Here is a 22349-nt window from a genome sequence, read left to right as displayed (position 1 = left end):
AAGAAGACTTATTTATCACAAACCTTTGGGATTTATGCCAGGTATGCAAAGCTGGTTCAATATTCAAAAATCAATTAATTAAGCTGGTCTCATCAATAGGCCAAAGAAGAAAAATCATGTGCTCATATCAACTGATACAGAAAAGCACCTGACTATATCCAATATCCAATCAAGATAAGAGCTTTCAGAGCTAACTAACAAGAGAAGGGAGTTCCTCAACTTGATAAAGAATATTTATAAAAAATTGCAGCTATTATCATACTTAATGATGAGAGGCAGATTATTTCACCCTAATACCAGATCAATATCAGATCAGGATGTCCTCTCTCGTATTCAACATCATATTGGAAATCCTGTATAGTGCATTGAGACAAGAAGAGCAAGTAAAAGGCATATAGATTGGGAAAGGATAAATCAAACTGTTTGCAGATGACATGATTATCTATGTAGAAAATAAAAAAAATGGCCAAAAAGTTCTGGAGTAATAAATAATTGCAGCAAGTTTGCAGGCTTCCAGGTTAGCATACAAAAGTCAATTGTTTTCCTATACACCAGCAACAAAATTCAAAACAAATTTGAACTTAAAATTAAAATTACATTACCATTTACATTAGCACCCCCCAAAGGAAATACGTAGATATAAATCTAACACAAAATATGCCTAGAAACTATATGAGGAAAACTATAAAACTCTAATGAAAAAATTAAGGCTCTAAATAAATGGAGAGATGTTCCATGTTCATTGATAGGAAGACTCAATAGATAGTCAAGACATCAGTTCTTCCCAACTTGATCTATAGCTCAGTGCAATCCCAATCAAAATGGCAGCAAAGTATTTTGTGGATATTGACAAATTGATTCTAAAGTTTGTATGGAGAAAGGCAAAAGATCTGGAATAACAAATACAATATTGGAAAAGAAGAATAAAGTCAAGAACTGACATACTCTCCAACTGTAAGACTTATAAAACTATAGCAATCAAGGAAGCATAGTAAGGGCAAAAAAATGGACATAATAGAGAACCCAAAAACAGACACACAGAGTCAACTGATCTTTGGCAAAGGAGTAAAGGCAGCTCAATGGAGAAAGGATAGTTATGTCAACAAACGGTGATGAAACAACTGAACATTCCTGTTTAAAAAAATATATACAATAAATAGAGAACTTATACCTTTCACAAGAAATTAATTCAAAATGAATCATAGATATAAATGGAAATCACAAAATTAGAATTTATACATATAATTTATTTTACCTGCTTCAGGGTTCTTGCCACCACATCATTAACTGTTTCCCACATGAGTCAAAGAACAGAAACAGTAAATCTGTCATTTTGCCAATTCCTTAAGAGGGCTTTCTTCTCTGCCTTTAAGTGAAGTCCTCAAACACCAACTATGAGCCTGAAGAATGTCAGAGGATAGGGGACAGTGCATCCCCTCTGAACAGAAGAGAGGTAGCTGCATTCTCCAGAATCAAAATAGGAGAAATAATCAAGTTACTACCACATACCTTCATGCAGTCTCTGCATTTGTTACAGTAAGTCCTGGAAGAGTTCAATCTTCCTTTCATAGCTTAGAAAGCCCACTTAGCTAGTGGTATTCTTTAGTAAACAAACTGAAGGTCAGAAGCCAAAATATGGGAAGTGCTCTGATTTCACAAAAGGAAAGTATGGAATTATCGCACAGGAGTTCTAATGTCTTGTTATCTTTCTCCAAGAAATTGGATTGACCTTGTGCTCTTCCTAAGTTTCAGCTCCATTAGCCTTGACCACAGGATGGGCTTCCATAGGCATATTTCTTGCTATTTTTCTTAAAAAGAGCCCCAAAATCTGAATAAAGGTGGGAGCTTCTAAAGTTTTTTGAGTTCGCTTGATTGTGGATGAGTTGAAGTTATAGCCGTAGGTTCCAGCACAAGACGTGAAAAAAAATTGGGTACATAAAGACTAATTTAGGCAGCAAATGAGATGATGCATTTTACTGCCTTTGGCCATACTCAAGTCAGACTGTCCCTGAGCATAACTTCTTTGTAGTTTTAAGGTGGGGTGGATCCGTGGGGATTCTATAGACTAGTGAATTATTCATAGGTTATTTTAATACATCAGCAAATATTACCTTATTTTGAAGCAATAAAGTGTTAATTAGTTAAATGCTTCACAGTTCTAGTCAATGTTTTGTCAAAGACCTTTCCAATGCTTTAAAAATATTCTGCACCTTGAATATTCTTAAATACAGTTCTCACTGCTGGCTTTATACATATAAGGACGAGGAAGCAAAGAGATCGGCCAGGGTCAAAGAGGGAATGTGTCGGCCCTGAAATTGAAGTCCTGGATCCACATCCGGGTGTCACATTACCAAACAGGGGGAGATAAAGATGGATACTCTATCCAGGCTGAGCTAGAAGGAGCCATGCCAATGATTGGGGAAGAAATTGAGTTTGCAAAAATGAAAGTAACATAAGAGGCAAGAAACAAGATAGAGGAAACTCAATTTTCATCACGCAGAGGTGAGAACACTTGGAGGGCATTTGAATGTGTTCTCTGAGTATATTTAAGAAAACACAAATCTCAATAAGGACATTACAACAATTAAAAAGTAGATCTCTATTCAAGAAGTCTGTATGTAAAGAAAAGATAAGTAAAAATTCTTACTTAAAAACCGAAGACTTACCTTTGTCAGACAGACCGGATTCAGATGCCAGTTCCGCCATTGTCTAGCTGTGTGACCGCAGGTCATTTCCTAACCTCTCTAAAACTTGGTTGCTAAGAGGACCAAATGCAGGGAAAATATTTATCATTCTTCTTGGCCCATAGCATGCATTCAATGAAAGGAAGTTGCTGCTAAAACTACTACTGTTATTATTCCCCTTCATTTCACCATGTCCTCACTTGCCTGTTTATATTTTCACCCCTCACATTTTATTCAACTATATTATAACCTAGACAGGCAACAGTGAGGTCAGAAAACTGACACACTCAATTCTCAGATCAGAAGTTTCAAGGGCCTCAAAACCTGCGGTTCATGTTTTCCTTGATATGTTTCTGATGGAAAAAAAAATGGTTTCACAGGAAATGACCTCATCTCTTACTTTGTAGCATGATGGCGCTTATCTGAAGATCTGGGGTGAACTTTGCCCCTTACCATGGATTTGTTTTTTAATCTCTACAATCATCTTTTTATCCCTTTATCTCAGAGAAAACAGGTACTCTTCCTCCTCTGAAGGTACCTTTCCTTAAGGTTCCATTATCCTCAAAAAAATCACTCCAACATTTTCCCTATTCTTCTTTCTGTTTACTGTAAATATATCATAGGATATTTTTTTTAACATTTTTTAAAGTGACACATACAAATGTCCAAGTAGAAAAAAGAATAGAAAGTCACTCCAAATCCTACCACCTAGAATCACTATAAATAACGCATATGACCATTATTTCAGGTGCCTCTTCACATTTACACATAGAAAGAACAATAAATAGATATAATTCCTGAAAAATCAAACTACTAAGTTTATTTTTACTTGAAATCCATAGAAATATAAAAATGAAACTGAAGAAATAGAGGAACTTTAAGTAGATGTTATCAAACCAATATAAATACTACTTCCTAAAAAAGTCTCTACAGTTTTGAAGGTGAAAAATAGAGAAGTTCGAGACTTTTGCTTCTAGCTCATATGGAATAACAAGGACTTGATTTATCCTCCTTCCTTAAAGAAGAAGTGAATGCAAGCAATGAAACAATAGCTTTTAGGCATTGGGCAACAAGTAGCGCGGAAGAGCGATTTCTGAGACAAGGAGAACAAATAAGGAAAGCTGTGTGATTGTCCCGCCTCACTTCCTAGGGGTCCCCAGTTCACAGAACAGGGAGTATGGACCCAAACATAGCCCAGGCGGCTTTCTGAGATAAGAAGTCAGAGTTCATAGTTTAGGGAGGCCAAGGTGTGTAGAATTCATGAGACAGACTCACTGGGAAAAGAAATTTTCAGAGAGAAAGGCCTCTCTCAGGGTTTCCCTTGAATCCTTACCTAAGTTCTGATCAGCTCATGTGTCGAAGAAATTATCACATCAGGGAAAGAGCTACTAAAAAGGAGCAGAGGGAACAATTCCTGAAAATAACACAAATTTGGGAACAGCTCATCTTCCCACCAGCCAGAGTGGGAAGACCTCCAACATGTAGGACAATCTCCTAGAGCTGTCAAAGATTGTTGGACTCGGTGATGGGGCCACGTTAGCTGGAAGATGACCTACGGATGATTGAAATGTCTTTTTCTGAATGCCTCAGAATTTTTTGTTATGTTTGAACTGATCCGATGTTGATTTTTATATGGCAAATTTGTTGATTTATATGGCAAAAAAAACCTCATTCAAATTCGGGGTACCTTTTCGATCTCCATATTTGTGTCTTCTACTTCAGGGAAATTTTTTTATATTATATTGTGTACCTTCTGTGTTTATCTGCGTGATTCTCTGCTTCAGGAGATATCATTATAATGGATCATCTTTGTCTTCCATTTCTATTTTCTTCTCTATAATTTTAAAAATCTTTACATTTTTGGCCTCTCCATTCATATAACTATTACAAGTGTTTTCTGTATTTTAGCCATACCTGTGAAACAAGAACATATACATATATATTTACACAGGGAATATTCAGAAAAAAAAAAAAAAACTCATTCAAATTAATTATCAGATAATAGAAACTAACATTTCCAAAAGAGGAATAAAAGAATATTGAAGAAAATTTTCACAAAAGGAAAAAAAAAAAAAAAACCATGGGAAAGAGAATTAATAGAGAGTTAGGCATTCACATCCAAATATTTGGATTTCCAGTAAATAAGAAAAGAGAAAATGGAAAAGAGGAAATTATTATATGACTAATACATTTTTTTCTCATTATTGAAGCACATGGTTTTCCAGATTGAAAGGGCCGCATAAGTGCCAGCTCACTAAAGGGAAAAATGACCTCCCCTGAGGTAAACTATTGCAAATCGCCAGAACATCAAGGATAAAGAAGAGTTTCCAAATTGCCCAGAAAGAACATACCAATGTTTAAGGATCAGACTGGCAAGACTTTACATTAGCACTAGGAGACGATGAAGCAATTTCTTAAAATTTTTGATGCAATTATTTCCCATTTAGGATTCCATATTCAGCCAAATGATAAATTGTGAGAGTGAAACAAAGATAAATTGAGAATGCAAGGTCTCAAAAATTTTTCTCCCAAGTGTATCTTCTCAGAAGGCTAATAGGAGATTGGACCTGACAAGGGTAGGACCAGAATGAAGAAGTCATGCAGGTAATAAGGGCTCCAGACGGGAACACGGTTGCCCCGATGGATGATGAAGTCCTAGCCAGAGAGTGGACCAGGCCCTGGGAGATGCACAGTCCAAGCCGGAGCGAAAGACACAGGATACGGGAGAGGCATGTTCAAGAACATGAAGTGCATAAGGTACTTGATATGTTCAAATACATTTTAATGAAGTTTTCAGTTCTGGTAAGGGTTTGGGACTGCAAAATAAAAAGTTATATAAAAAAGGAAGTAAATTTTAACTCCAGCAAATCACACAGAAGGAAAAATAAATTGTTCAAGAAAGAAAATATAATCATTATGTACTATGTAGCTCAGCTGAGAAATGGTTACATAGTCATAAGATGACCACTGAATGCTGGTTTAACCCCAGATGGCGAGGAAGAGGAAAGGAGGGTAAGTGTAGAGTTGTAAGTCATATGAACACATGATGATGTGGGTTGGAGTTGGGTTGTAAAAGAGCTGAAACTCCATTGTAGTAAATCAATGCATAATATCTATACCTTAAAAATTATAAACAGTATCCGTATTAATACAGAGATACATACCAAAAAACCTGAGAGAGTTGAAAGTTGCTGCCTCAAGGTACTGGGAATTGGGATTGGGTAGGACAGATAAAAATTACCATTTGAAAAAAGGGAATAGTTCGAGTGATCAGTCAAAATATGTTACCCATAAAAAGAAACGAAGAGATGACTTCAAACCTCTACATGTCAACACTTAGGACTAACAGGAAGTAGAGCAGTGCTTACCAATGTTTAAGAAAGAAAGTGTGATCTAAAATTTTATCCCCAGTTAAACTGTCTTTCAAGTATAAAGGCAACAGACAAATATTTTTTATTACATTTATTGGGGTGACATTGATTAATAAGATTACATAAGTTTCAAATACACATCTCTATAATACATTGTCTAGAAGGTACACTGCATGCACATCGCCCACAGTTTAGTCTCCTAGGCCACCAAATATTCATCCTCTTCAAGCTCCCTGCAGCCTCTCTCCCCGTCTGTGACCACCATACTGTGGTCTGTGTTCGTGGGGCTTTTTGTCTGTTTGCTTGTTTTGTCTGTTCGTTTGTTGCTTTCTGTTTTATATTCTACATATGAGTGAAATTGTGATTCTTGTCCTTTCCCCAAATATTTTGGAGCATATAAAAACTCAGTGAATAAAGATCCTGTAATTCTCTTGAGAGGCCAAACTTCAGCCAATCAAATGGCAGAGGAAACCACTGGAGTAAACAGACTGACAGAAAACATTTCATCCATCTAATTGGTAACACTAAAGCAAATTGTGAGGATAAACATCCAGAACAGACTACGAATGTTATCAGTCATGAGAAACTATAAATGAATTAACTAAAAAAGTTGGAGGAAAGGGAGATATGATGAAAGATTAATGTGCCAATGTCCTCGTTTTTTATGACCAGGGGTGAAAAGATAAAGATGAATCAAGTAATGCAGGTATAACTTTACTTCAGGGTGTAACAATAAACACTAAGAAAAATAACACAATCACTTTCTCGTTTGATCAGAATTGCATCAGGCTCCTCTTTCTGACTAGTCCCTGATCTTGGACTCTGATTGTGGTCCATTCAGTCCACTTTCAGCAAGAATCCTGCTAGGTCAGTTTTGAGAAAAATTTACACCCTTGATATCCGATCAAATTCCTCACCCCCCATATTTGGTATCTTATCACCCTGGCCTACCTTCAGCAAGAATCCTGTTGAGTTGGTCTAGCGAGAATCCCCCTAACTTTCATCTTTCCTATTGGTAATTTTCCATCCACTGACCCTTTGTCCTGCTCCTTGGCTGTCAACTCCCACTTTTTCTTGTTGCTTTCAGAGTTGAACCCCATCTCTCTCCTACTACAAAGCCTGTTGTAATAGTAAAAGCCTCTGAATGTAGTCAGCCTTGCTGTCTTTAACAAGTGTTGTAGGTCATTTTTTTCTTTCACAGTAGGAGGTGAGGAAGGAGAGATAAGAAATATGCTAATTTTGCCATTACTCATACTGCTTTCAAGTCAATTTTCTAAAAGTTGTTGAACACATTGGCCTTAGAGCAAATTGACTTTTGGTGAATTGGTACAGTGAATTAGCTTTGGACAAATTTACTTTTAGTGAATTGGCTTGCTTCTGCTGAGAAGGAAGCTACTAAATAGACCTAAAGAAAATACAGAATTAAACACTCTGTATATATAATTTAATTCTCTCCCTCTCTGTGTGTGTATAAATAAATATACAATTTTATACAAAATTATATTACTTAAAGATAACCACTAAAGCCAACACATAAATCTTCCAAGTAATCAGAAGTATTATACATACATACACACATAAGAAAAGGAAATCATGAAGAAAAAATTTAAGCAACAAAACCAGAAGCACCAAAAAGGGCAAAAGTAAACCCAAATATCATTTGTGATGGCAGGAAGTACAAATGGGCTAATGTAACCCATTTAAAAAAAAATCTGATTGGATTTTTTAAAAAAACAAACTTCAGTCATACCCTGGGTACAAGGCAATGTAGCGGAGACTGTATTAACAGTTGGAGTCAAGTGGCTTAGAGTTAAATCTATGTCACTTGGGGCAGCTCACTTCATTTCTCAGTGCCTTGGTTTCTTCCTTGATAAAATGGGGATAGTAACTAAAGTTAACTCAGTGAATTCTTGGGAAGATTTAGCAAGTTAATATATGTAAACTCTCAGAATGGTGCCTGTCACATAGTAAAAGCCCAATAAATATTGGCCTCACTACTACGACACAAGGCACATCTGAAACCAAACGATTTAGAGAGGTTGAAACTAAAAAGATGGTCAAAGTCATGTTGATCAAATGCCAACGCAAAGAAAACAATGGTTTTGAATTTAGTGCCAGATAAGATCGAAGACAAATAAGAGTACAATACAATGATAATAAGTGCAACATTAATATTCATAAAGTAAAAGAAACAGGAAATATAAGGAGAAATTGGAAGGAACCAACAGGGGTAGAAACGCCGGGTCAAGATGGTTTCAATGAGGACTCCTTCCAACTTTTAAAAATAGACAATTCCAGTGCCATTTAAGCTGTTCCAGAGCAAAGGAAAAAAAGTTTTTGAAACCAAAATAAGTTCCAGATGAATAAAAAATTACTGTGTTCTAGAAGAAAAAGGAGAAAATTTAAAAAATAATCTCAAAGTAGGGAAGTAGGACAAAACCCAGAATCCCATAAAGGAGATAGATAATTTCATCTTTATAAATATATTTTTCAAATTTCTACATAGCACAAGTCAATAAAACATGTGAAAAGATAAACGGTTTACCAGGGGGAAATATTTCCAATACTTATCATAAAAGGACCATTTCTTTACTACATAAAGCACTTCTACCAGTCATAAAGAAAATGAAAATATATTTTTAAAAAACTGACAGTTGTACAAAGGACACGAAGCGATAGTCGCAGGGAAGGAGAAACAAATGGCTGTTAACATATGAGATGATGCCTGACAGCAGCCACTCTGACCCGCAACTTTTGTATGTAAATATGATGTATTTACAAGAATATCCTTGTTACGCCACTGTTTTCAAAAATAAAAAACAACAGAAATAACATTCATGCCAGTCAGTAAGGCTTATAACGGGCAAAATAATGCCTCTCACTCTTGCCAAGATGTCCACGAGCTAGGGCTGCAGAATCTTGGTGTATGTTATATGGCAAAGGGCATTCCAGTTACAGATGAAATTAAGGTTGTTAATTAGCTGGCCTTGAGATGGAGAGAGTCTCCTGGCTTCTCCAGGCAGCCCAACGTAACACAAGGGTCCTTAAAAGTGGAAAAGGGCTGTGGGAGAGTTGGTGTTACAGTGGCATAGCGTGAGAGAGACCCGTGACTGACCCACGTCTCATTGGCCAGAACACAGTTACATGGCTCCACACGACAGCAAAGGAGCCTGGGCAACACAGACCAGCTGGATGCCTGGGAGGCAAAAAAAAAAAAAAAAAAAAAAAAAAAAAAAAGTGGGTTAATGTGGTACAATTTTCCTGATTGTAGGCAGTCATGGGTTCATCAGGCCTATAGGAAAGTGATGTCTCTTTCCCCCTTCTCAGCCTCTACATTCTGGCCATGAAAGAAAAGAAAGAAGCTGAGAGTTGTAGCGAGAAGCAGAAGCTGTAAGAGCAGGCACAGTGAGGTAGAGAGAGGCTGTGAGTTAAAGGCCTTTGAGTTGACAGCTGAAACGGCAGACAGCTGGGCAAGGCAAGCCCTGTGCTAAATGGCTTCAATCTGTGAACACGGTCCAGGGGTCTTAACACCGTGAGTCGAAAAATAGTTGAAACTTTTTTCTCTTGGTAAAGAAAGCTAGAGAACCAGATTTAGCTGTGATTTAACAGAGTTCAACATGAGGAGGGCAGTCATGTATAGTTAGACATTTATGTATCTCTGAATAATACTCTCTATGTATGCTTTTGTTTTTTTAATTTTAGGATTAATTATGTTTATTTTTGGAAAGTATAATTGATTAAATTATAAACTTTCTCCTCTTTTACTTGGCTACATTCATTAATTTATCCATTGATTCAATAAGTGTTTATTAAAGTTCTATTAAGGGCTAGACACTCTCCTAGGTACTATTAAAAAACAAACTAGTCTCTACCCTCATGGCACTTATAATCTACTGGGCAAGACATACATTAATAAAAACTCTGAGACCAAGAATTGTTTGTTTTAGTATGAGGTTAAGGTTATAATATTACCTGATTATGAAGGAGAATACAGAAAATTTTCAGAGGTATCATACAAAAGGCTGACCCTTTCTGAGGCATCAAGGACAGCCTCCTTGCTAAAATCACATTCTTTATTTTTAAACAAAATAGTATATATTTAAAAGTTACAAAAGGATATGTAGTGAAAAATGCTTTCCTGCCTGCCACTTCTGTCCCCGCCTCCTAGTCTGTCTGCCTGAAAGTCACTAGTCTTCCTAGTTCTTTGTATGTCCTGTTCCAGTTCCACTTCTTGCTTATATATTCCAGAGATAGTTCTATGATAGTTTTCTCATTCGCCTGTGAAGCCTTCATGCATTCCATTGTACGGGTTACCATAACATTTAATTTGCTCTGGTATTAGTTTCCTGTAGCTGCTGTAACAAGTTGCCACACATTTAGTGGCTGAAAACAAAAGATTTATTATAGTACCGTTCTGGAGGTCAGACGTCTGGTATGGGCCTTACTAGGCTAAAATCGAGGTGTCCTAAAGGCCACAGATGTCTCAGTATATTGTTGTGCTCAGTATCCTGTTGTCCTGCTCATTCTGTTTTTCTGGAGAAGGCCTGTCTAATAGAGTTCATTGTTGTTCTTGCTGTTGATATTGCTATTTTAGACAAAGGCATTGTCTAGTACATATATTTTTTCCCATCTTATCTGATCATCTCCTTTAGGTGAATTCTTAACTCAAGAGGAAGGAATGTTTTTAAGGTTTTACTTATAAGGTTATAGTAGTATCTAATTGAGTCCAAGATATTAAAAAAATGAAACCGCTCTTAAGTAGAGATATATAAAAGTGACATCTACATTTCTGGCCAACGTTTCTCCAACTGTCGTAGCCAATTGTTTGGTTTTCTCAAAAATGTGACTTCTTAGGATTGGCACCTTGCCCGGCCAGGTGGAAAGCGAGGGGTTCGTTAGGGAAAAGTTCTGTTGTTCTTCCAGCTTTTTGCCAGGAGCGGCCCCAACATAAACAGCACCCAGTTTCTCGCTGATGCCCCCAGGGCTCTTCCAGTATTCCCAGCTCTGTTTTGATTAGTCAGCTAGTTCCTTGAAATGGTATGAAGTCAAAGCAGGTCTATCAGGGCCAACAGAGTGGCAAGAAGTGAAATCACCAAAGCTTAGACTCCACAGCTGGAAGAGAATCCAAGAAGCCATTTGGCCCAATTCTCTGGTTTCGGGCAGATAAGATATTTCATTAGCAGAAGAGTTTTAGATCTAGACTGCTTTTGGCAAGGATTGGCGTCTCTCTAGTCACTGTGTTAAGATAAAATAGAAAACACAACAAGAAAAACAAATTGGAATAAAATTAAAGTGTTATGCCTGTGGAGGAATAGCTCTTAGAATAGTAACCACACCTACACAAGACTTCACCCTATTCACCGCCTGTGTTTAGCTTCCCTTCAGCACATTCCCCTCCGAAAACTGGAATAGCAGTTGCCATCAATTCACTTAGTATAGAGCGTCCTATTACAGGGCTGTTAACTTTTTTCTATTTCTTTACAAAGAATGTTTAAAAAACAAGGGAAAATTACCACTGTAACAAATGTCCTACCATTTCAAAACAACCACTTTTAGCACCTTGGTGCATTTTGGTCTTTTTGGAGTACCTTTCAAAAGAAGTGGTTTCAATCATCATATACCTATACAATACAGTAGCTTAGGTTGCCTTTTCCCTTTATATTGTTTCATAACAATTTCCATGTGATTAGTAATCTATAAAATGATTCTTTTTTAATGAATGCAGAATACCATTATTTTGCCAATCATACCACTGTTTACCCAATCTTTTCTAATTTTTAATTATAAATAACATAGTGGTAAAGATTTTCATGCATGGAACATTCACCCTGTTTTGGATTATTTTTAAAAGATAAGTTACTAGAAATTAAATGTCTTGTTCAGTGTGTTGTACATGAAAGGTTAAATAGGATACAATGAGGATACCTGTTTCGCCCCAACATGGGAATTTTTTCAAATGATTTCGTTTTAGAACATCAAAGGAGACTGGGACTGTGAAATTGTAAAAATAGAGGAATGGATAAACTTTCTGAATGATAGTTCTTATTTGTAAGTAGGTATAATCACAGCTTTTTCTTTCTTTGTTGTAGCCTCAGGAGGTGATTAGTCCCTTCCCATCACTTTCAGTTGGTGGGAGGCAGATTTGGGCAGGTACCACCCCTGCCCCTCTTAATTTTTTTTTCAGCTTAGGTGGCGAACACCACCACGCTGGTACTCAGGAAGTGATTAATAAGGCTCTGTTAAATAGGTGAATGAAAGAATGCATACAGACTTTGAATCTGAGCAGAGGCGGGTCCAAATCCTGTTTCTGCCATTTACTAGCTGTTGTACTTGTTAAACAGATAAATTACTGTGGAACACAATAAAAGCTGTGTTCTGGATAAATTTCAGAAGTCAGTGCCAAGCCCTTTTGTAGTTTTCTTATGCGAAACCTTACATTAAATTCTTTAGTAGAAAAGAGCAATGCCCAAAACATATCTCAACATGAAATCTAAAGACTATGATGAGATACAAGAAGAGATTCTTTACGGTAGGAAACCACTGCTTGCTAGGATGATTTTTGAGAATCAGCTTTTATTTCCTTTAATTGTTGCCAACTCTTGCAACTGCTGAGCCTTTAAATGCCAAATCACTTAATGACTTCATCTACTAAGGAAGGCAGTAGGGGCTGGGAATGGACACCATGCTTGGTTTTTGATAAGATGAATTACCTTGGCCGGGCAAATAACTGCTGACCTGGGGCATTTCTTTCTTTCTAATATTTCTATTGTGTCAGCACTTTCAGGCACCTAACAGGTGTAGCAAACGAAGGCAACAGCTTTGATCCAACTCTGTTTCAATAAGGTGAGTCTTTAACGGGGTGTGTTGTAGGGAGCAAGCACAGGAAACCACAAATAACAAGTTAGTTCTGGATTCTAAGGTTATTATTAATGGGCCCATGAAATGGAGCTCTGAGGGTTAGTTCACCTGCTATAAGGAAGATTTTCAAAGGGAAGACATTTTGTAGACCTTTTTTGGCCCTCAACCAGAAAACCTTTTGTTTTGTTTTGTTTTTTTAAATTAATCTTAGGAACAATTAGAGGAGTGGAGTTAGAGTGGGGAATAAAGTAGAAAGACCGGATGCCTAAGGGTTTCGAACAGCGAAGTCCAACCTTGTAGCCCACTGGCGGGCCACTCGCCCCATCCTCCCTGCGTGGCTCTATCCTCCCCGCGTGGTTCTATCTTCCCTGTGTGGTTCTGCGTGGGAAGACACAGGGAAGGTGGCTTCCCAGCCTGGGCAGAGAGTGGGAAGGGCACTTCGGTCAGGGTCAGATGGCATCTTGGGAGGCCTGTCAGAACAGAAAGGAGCCTGTTTGCCCTTCAACCTGAGTTCTGTTGCTCTACTAAATCTCACTGTATCTTGCCTCCCCGCCTTCCTCCTCTAAGGCAGGAACATATGTCCATGGATGTGGCATTTTTCTCCCTTGCAAGCATCATCATGCTCCTCCCACCTCCCACTCCTTCCGCCTCCCTGCTAGTAAGAGTGGAGAAGTAAGATGGTCTAACATCAGGCTTCTCCAGAGAAACAGAACCAGTGGGATGGATGGATAAATGATAGATAGATAGATAGATGAGAGGGAGATTGAGAGAGAGAGAGAGAGAGAGAGAGAGATTGATTTATTTCAAGGAATTGGCTTACATGATTGCAGAGGAACTGGCCAGTCTGAAATTTGGAGGGCAGGCCAGCAAAGACGCCTTGTTGGAGCAAGCTGACGCTGCAGTCTTGAGGCAGAAGGTCTACTTTCTCAGGGAACCCTCTGTCTTGCTCTTTAGGTCTTTCAACTAATTGGATGAGGCCCAGCCTGGGTATCTAATAATTTAACCACACCTATAGAACGCCCTCACAACAGCGCCTAGATTAGTCTTCATTGAATAACTGGGCACTGTAGTCTTGCCAACTTGCCACATAAAACTGATCATCACGGACAGTTTTTTAATTGTGTTTTAAATTGAGCTATAAGAGACATACCAAGTGGGTTAACGCTTCTCTTTTGGGTTTTTTTTTTTTAAATCCCATTATATTATTTAAAGAAGAGGCATTTAATAAGGTTAATTCATACCAAAATGTAATTGATTGATGCCTCCTCATGGAATCTCCCAGAGAAAATTCCAAATGGATAGAGTTAAGCTTATTTCATCGAATGCAGAATTTGATTGAAGAATTTCATGTAGCGTGACTGAGGGACTTCATCTGTGACACCCAGAAGCTCTGCCTGTATTAGGTACTTTGAGATTCTTCAAGACATCTTAATTATCCTATGAATATTGAATACATTCACTGAATTCCTTTGACCCAAATCAGTTTCTTCAGGGTACTTATTACTGGATTTCCCCCAGACTTCAGTATGCCAAAGGATGCTCTTGAAAAAGGTTAAAATCATTGATTTCAGGCCTCATTCCTAGAGATTCAGCATCAGCAAACTTGGGTGTGTCCAAGAATCTTTATTTTTAACAAATACCCACCCTAGCTGACTCATCCTTTGAGAACCACCATTCTAGGGCAAGACATAGAGACTCCCTAGAGACCCAGCTAAAGGACAGCTACGCCCAGTCCCCAGCTCTGTTGTGAACCTCCCCAAGGAACTGTGGGGGGAATCAAAAACAAACTGTCAGTTACACTCCCCTCCAGGTATGTCAGGGATTCTGGGAAATATATGAGAAGAGTAGGCTTGCAGTTGAGGGACAATAGGTAAAAGCTAGAGAAGTAGTCGTCTATTTCTTACAACAGCAATGTTCGCTTTTTGTAGACAGAGGTGATAACCTAAGTAATGGATGCCTCTCACTTTCATTTACCTTTAGGCAATGTTTGTGGCAAAAACAAACTGAGAAACAACTATGGCTTATGCATGGTTTACCTTTCAGAGCTGTCTTTAGGCAAGCCTGCTAAAATGCAGCTGGAGGTTGTTAGGCCTTCCTAATAGGAAATGGGGATGCGTGCATCTCATTTCTATACCCTGTTCCTGCACTACCATTCATTCCAACCATCCCGGCAGGTTACATTATGAAACTTGTTTGTTCAAAGAACTGACTCGTTAGACACTTGACTTCTATGTTTGGGAGTTACAGAAATCTCTCTAAGAACATGAACTGTACCTTCTTTCCTCTTTTATCCCCAGTGCCTAACACAGTGCCAGGCACAGAATATGAGCTCAAAAAATACCAATATCTCCATGGATAAACAGGATATCTCCTCATGAGGAACATAATGAAGGAGCATTTGCTTTCTGCCAAGGTAACATCTGGAAAGAACTCCGACGTGAATAGCACATGTTGATGGGAAGCCGTCATTACATCACGCTTTATGGGATAAATCAGTAGAAAGAAATTGGCTGCCTTTTTGCTCTTCATACAAGAATTTTGGTTTAATTATTTCTGATTAATCCCAATATGTTGGAAAGCTGTATTTCCTCAAACATTAAAATGTGAGGAGAATTGCCTTGGAAAAAAAATATAGGCATTATTTTCAATTATATTCATGAAAAATGAGACCACAGACTTGTAAATTCCCATTTGCTTCTAATGATGCCAATGGTTCCTATTTAAGTCACAAATGTGGACTTTTCACACAGAGGGCTTGAGGAATTAAGACCTATTTGCCAGCATTTCCCCATGCTGGTATTTGAAAGCAGAGAATCAACTCTGCAGTGGTGAGGAATGGGGCGCTTTCATATTTAGCGAAAGAATTGCCTAAACAAGGTCTACAATTCCCCACATGCCCATTTTTAGCTGGGAAGGAAAAAACCTGATGGAATATTTGAGTCCTTTGATGAAAAGGTGGCAGGGCACATTCAGAGTCTTTCCCCGGTGACAGAAGGGGCTCCCAGGATGCACAGCTGCTCAGGAGAGCCTACGTTTCGTGAACAGCAAGGACATTATTCTTAAGAATAAAAAGTTTCTTCCTTTCTCAGATGCCAAGAAATAGTCAAATGTTTTGGGCCAATTCCAACTCTCTTTGGTCAGCCTTCTCTCACCCCTTGTGGATGTTCTCTTAGCAGCAATGCAGAACAAAACAAGAAACACGTGGGCCCAGAGATGCACCCTCCAAGAAGAAGAGGGAGTGAACATACCAACAGTTCCTTGGTTAGGTGTGGAGGCAGCTGCTGAGCCTCAAATACATAAATAAAGGCAAATTTAAAGATCAAGAACTTAGATAGTAAGGTATCGTGTTTCCCCAACTGCATTCAGTATCTCGTCTTATTCAACATCATTTTACTGCTTTTTCTTGCAATAAATATAAAATTGTCTTGAACTTCACATCACTATTGTAGAGCAGGTCTCAGTTGCTGTCTTTCAGATTAATGGAGGAAATACTTTTATTCTTCTTCCAATCATCAAGCATAAAACTTGGGTCTACAAGATCCCCAGGAGTGAAAGTTTTATGCTTTGATCACCAAAACAAAGTTAAACAAACTTTACTTTGTTAGGTGATACATAATTATTATTTATACAAGTATTTTTACTTATTGACAATGATGTAATACTGGGAAAATGTCTTAGCAATACAGTATATTTTAAAATAGTGAACAGAATGATGAATTTTCACAAATCCTGTGATGCCTTCTGGAAATGTGCACAGGAGAAAATGTTGTATTAAAAAATGGGAGCTTTTGGAATAGAAGGAGATCTAAACCAATCCCTCAAGGATAACATGGCTGAAATGCCGTGCTTGGCCATGTTGTCAAGAGCCTCAGGATGCCTGGCAAAGGCGGGATCAGACCACACAGAAAGGGAATGCGTCGCCGCATGCCCGCTGTGATGATCTGAGGCCACTGCAGGGCCGTCTCATCCCAGACCGTCAAACACAACCCTGGAGTTCCACCTTCAGAGCCATACTATGGCTTCCAGGAAGACTAATTCATGCGCAAGTATTTTACCTGGGCAAGGTGTTACACTAACTTATTCATTCCACACTTGGCAATTCCACAAATTGTATTGCACCCTGAGAAATGGCTCCATGTTAAAGGAGATTCTGACGATGAGGAGGGAGCCCTGCTTGAGTTGCAGGAGAGGCAGGAGACTGGCAAGTCAACGGACAAGTGTGAATACGCTGAGCCAGGTGGGGTGGAAGTTAGAGACAGAGAAGGATGAAGTGTCAGGATCTGGGCACTGTACCCTCACATCATCTAATGGTAGGTTCTACCATGTGAGGGCGGAAGGCTTTAGAGTATGGAACCGGGAGGACATCTTGCCATTACGTTGGGTAAGGCTGAAACAAAACATTCACCTTAGGGAACAAGGTGAATTTATGAAGTTCTTTATGAGACCGGCTCCGCCACTGACTTGCGGTGGGGGGGGAGCATTCCAATGAATTCTTTCTGCTTACAAGTCCAAGAGCAACGGTTCCCAGATGGTGGAATGTGAATCACTCTGGAACCAGGTGGGTATTTTTATTTTAATCATTGCATACTGTTAAAACTATTAGAAAAAAATGTAAGTAGCATAGCAAACCTAAGACTTCATGAATATTACAACTTAGGAAAAAGCTAATGTAAAAAGAAACAGTTAAGGAAAACATTAAGCAGATCAGAAAATAGTCACGAAAGCATATGAATGCAGTGTGTAACACACTGTTTAAGAAATATTTAGAAATAAATGTACTACTGGTCTGCTTAAGAATTATGGTGTATTGATGAGCGAATCAAGGGAGCATTTTATCTTAAATGTAAATGACTGGGAGGAGAAGAAGTTGGATCTTCAAATGAGAGCATTCTGATTTCCACACCATTTTTTTTTTGAAGTGATCAGTAGGCAGCCCTTCAAGGGTGGTATTGCAGGGTGTGGTCTTCGGAGTCAGAGTCTAATTCGGAGGTCACCCATTACGAGGGGTGTGGCCTGTGTGTAAGACACCGCATCTCTCTGAGTCTCAGTTTGCTCCTCCGTAAAATGGAAATAATGTCTCCTCCTCAGAATGAGGGTTAAATAAGGGTTAAATAAAATGATGAATGTGAAATACTTTACATACCTGAAAAATAGTAAGATCCCAAAAATGTCAAACATGGTTGTTTTGATAGTCTTATCTCTTTCTTGCTTGGGTCTTTGTTCAATCATTTTTCTTTTCTTTTTTTTTAAGTACTTTTAACTGACCTTTATCACATCTTTATAGACATATCACCTCGTACTGTATACTTTGGTTTTAAATGTTATCATATTGATATAAGAGATCAAGAAAAAGTAGAGGTTATTCCCAAAGGAAACCTTGATTGCCCCTTGGGTAATTTAAGCATGTTCTCTGCTTTTTTTTAATGCCTTTTTAACTGTTTTGGTTCTACTTGTAGAGGATCCCACATAATCTAGCTCCTTCTATTGCCAAAATTCCAGGAAGGCTTCACGACGATCCTTTATCCATTTGATACTTCCATAACAGCAAATCGACCTTGTAACTACGTGACACATTCTTTAATTTGTGGGTCATCCGCCTCTTTTGGAAAGATATGTGAAATAGAGTCCTCTGTATCTTTATCTAGATAAAGTGTGCCTATTGCTGGGGCCACCTAATACCAGGAGACGGTCAAAAGGAGACATTCCTGAAACAATTCCTTTTAGTGCCAAATTGACCAGACTTAGCTTTCTAGAGCTGAATCATAACTCTCATTGTTTAATGTGTTAGTTTAACCAAACAGCAGCCCGAATTACCAGATAACTAAGGCAAGGCTGTTCTGCAATATTTTGAAACAGCCTTTAAAAAATACTCCTCCCATGTCTTCAGGATAGACTTTGAATAGCAAAGACATACATCATCACGATGCTGCCGATCACCTCTGTCATCCTGGTTCGGGGAGCAGAGTGCTGTCTTTGTTGATGGCATGCTCACTGTGTGGCCTGAGTCACTTACCTTGTCTCTCAGTTCCCCCTGTAGAGTGGGGACTGCTAGGGTGAGTGTCTGTGAGGTGGCCGACCCATAGCCATGGTGTGAACTCCCACACAAAACTGAATACAAACGTTGAGACCGATGACGCTACACACAAACCGAGAGGGTGTGAAAAGCCTCACTATAAGGAGGCTTTTTGGGGAAAGCATAGCCCAGCCTCCCAGGCTGATTCAAGAACATCTTGAGAGAACAGGAGACTGGTGGGCCAGGCTGAGAGCAGAACTTTTTGTGGTTCAAATCTTCCACTGGTGCCAAAATTGCAAGCACTAGCTTTCTCCCCATCTTGCTCAGATGTGGGGCCGAAGGAGCGCTGAAGCTCAAATGCTGTCAGCAGTAAAACACCTCGAAATGCAGTCCGATTCTTCACTCAGTCTGTGACAGAGCAAGTGGTCAACGATGCTTGTTAGGCATTTACCTTCCACAAGTCCCTAAAGTTCCTCAAAGCATGATACTCTGAGTTTTGGCCTAATGATGAGACAAACCATAGAGACAGTGTATATAGTATTGCTCCATGATGAAAAGCTCTTTCACTTAAACCTCACATGGCTACACTACAGATTTTGGGGTTCCTGGCTGCCATTTATTGCCATATAGAGAGCATCACCCTAAATGTATTCATGTGGTATCCCAAAGGCCACATCAGTGTGCCTGCATGAGCACTTCATTAGCTGTGGAAAAAGCCAAAGAACACCCACTAGAAGCTGGAGGAGGTGAGGAAGTTCTTCCCCAGAGACCCTGGAGGGGTCACAGCCCTGCTGACACTTACCTGGGGTTGGGGCTTCTGGCCTCCAGAACTGTGAGACGCTAAATTTCTGTTCTTTAAAGCTACCTGGATAGTGCTCATTTGTGTGGCAGCCCTAAGGAATGAATATAGCGCTATTATCCTTATTTTGCAGGCAGTGAAACTAGGTGCCAAAGAGATTAAGTAATTTTGAAGGTTCCACAGCCATTCATCAAATTCAATTTTTTTAAAAAAAATCTAAAGCTGTTGGGATTAATCATTACTTTATAGCCCACCTGATACATGCTAGGTATTATGGGCATCACAGAAGAAGACTCTGGTCTCCTTGCTCATGACTCTTAGGATCTTTAAAACATCATTTCTAAAAATATAGAAATTGGGTGTAATAGCACAAAAATAAACTGACAACCTCCTTATTACCCAAAGCTGTATTTCCCAATTGCATGTTGATTTTCTCTTCCTAGTTGGGCATTTTTTCTTTCTTTCTTTCTTTCTTTCTTTCTTTTTTTTTGCTTTTTTAAAAAAAAATTCTCCTTAGCATCTCTAACATGCTATTTCAGAGAGGAAACATTGTTTATTGCTTGTGCAAAGAGTTGAGTAGAAGTGAAGGAAGACTGTCCAGAACAAAATGTATTTAACTTTTATTAAGCAAAAACAGAGGGTGATATTGAGAGGAGGATTTGAAATCTCCACATCTAATTGTGCAGTTATTAATTCTCCTTTCAGGTCTATCGTGTTTCATGTACTTTAAAACTCTGTTATTAGATCCATAAATATTTAAGATTTTTAAATCTTGATGAATTGATTATCTTTGTGAAATGATTCTTGATCCCTGGTGATTTTCTTTGTTCTGTAACCTACTTTGTCTGATATTAATTAGAGCCACTCAGCTTGTATAAAATTCATTGTAGTGTGGTATGTATTTTTCTGTCCTTGTACTTTAACTTACATGTCTTTATATCTAAAGGGGGTCTCTTGAAGACGTATATAGTTGGGTCTTGCTTTTCATCTCATCTGATAATCTCTGCCTTTTCTATTGAGTGTTTTAGTCCAGTTACACTTAATTATCAATATGGTTGGTTTTAAACCTACCATCCTTTTAGTTAAGGCTACTCTAACAGAATACTATAGACTGAGTGACTTATAATCCACAAGAATTTATTTCTTACACTTCTGGAGGCTGGGAAGTCCACCATCATTATGTCTAGTGAGGACCCATTTTCTGGGCCATAGGTCCTTCTTGTCTTTTCACTGCGTCTTCACCTGGTGGAAGAAGGCAAAGATGCACCTGGGACCTCTTTTATGGGGTGCTAATCACATTTACATGGGTTTCATCTTCATAAACTAACTAATTGCCTCCCAAAGGCCTCACTGCCAATTACCATCCCACTGAGGATTAAGTATCAACATACAAATTTGAGGGGAACACAAAGAGTCAATCTATAGTAACCATCTTCCTATTGGTTTTGTTTTTTCCATCTGTCCCGTTGCATTTTTCTTCTGTTCCTGCCTTCTTTTGGATTATGTTTTTTATGATTTCATTTTATCTCTATTGTTGGCTTTTTAGGGTTTATTTTTGTTACTTTGTGATTCTTCTTGGGTTTACAGTGTATACCTTTGACCTATTACAGTTTATCTTTAAATAATATATCATTTTTATATATTGTATAAGAACCTTATAGCAGTATATGCCCATTCCACAGAACTTTTGTGTTATTGTCGCCATACATTTCATTTTTATATGTTATAAACCTCACAATACATTATTACTTCTGACAATCAATTGCATTTTAAAGAGAAAAATCTAATGTATTTATATACACATTTGCCATACCTGGTGCTCTCTATTCATTAGTAAAATCCATATTTCCACATTTTTTCCTTCTGCCTAAATGACTTACTTTTTCATGTCTTCTAGTGGCAATTTGCTGTAATGAATTTTCTCAGATTTTTTATATATGATAAGTCTTTTGAAAGATCTTTTTGTTAAGCTTATATTTTTTCCTTTGAACACTTTAAAGACGTCAATCTATTGTGTTCTGACTTGCTTTTTTTTTATAATGAGAATGCTACTGTTATTCTTAGATACTGAACTATGTATCTCCTCCCCCCCGCATTCATATGTTGAAGCCAAATGTGACTGTATTTGGAGATAGGAGTCTTAGGAGGTGCTTAAGGTTAAATGAGGTCGTAAGGATGAAATCCTAATCCCATAGGATTGGTGCCTTATCAAAGGAAGATTCATTCTCTCTTTCTCTCTCTCATTCTCTCTTTTTCTTCCTATGTGAATGCACAGAGGAAAGGCCATGTGAACGAACAACCAGAAAGCTGCCATCACCAGCCAGGAAGAGATCCCTCACTAAAACTCAACCATCTTGGCACATGATCTTGAACTTCAGCCTCCAGAACTGAGAGAAAACAAATTTTCATGGTGTAAGCCACCAGTCTATAGCATTTGGTTATGGGAGCTAGAGCTGGCTAACATATCCTGTTCTTCTATAGGTAACATTTTTGTTTTCTCTTTATTACCGGTTTCTCTTTATTACTGATTATTATGCCGTAGTGTAGTTTCCTTATGTTTTCTCCTTGGAGTTTGTTGAGCTTCTTGGATCTGTACATTTATAGTGTTCATTAAATTTTAAAAA

The sequence above is a fragment of the Pteronotus mesoamericanus genome, unplaced genomic scaffold (genome assembly GCF_021234165.1).
Source record: "Pteronotus mesoamericanus isolate MK-2021 breed Mesoamerican mustached bat unplaced genomic scaffold, CSHL_Meso_final contig_163, whole genome shotgun sequence".
NCBI classification, from domain to species: Eukaryota; Metazoa; Chordata; class Mammalia; order Chiroptera; family Mormoopidae; genus Pteronotus; species Pteronotus mesoamericanus.
This window is presented reverse-complemented; position numbering follows the sequence as displayed.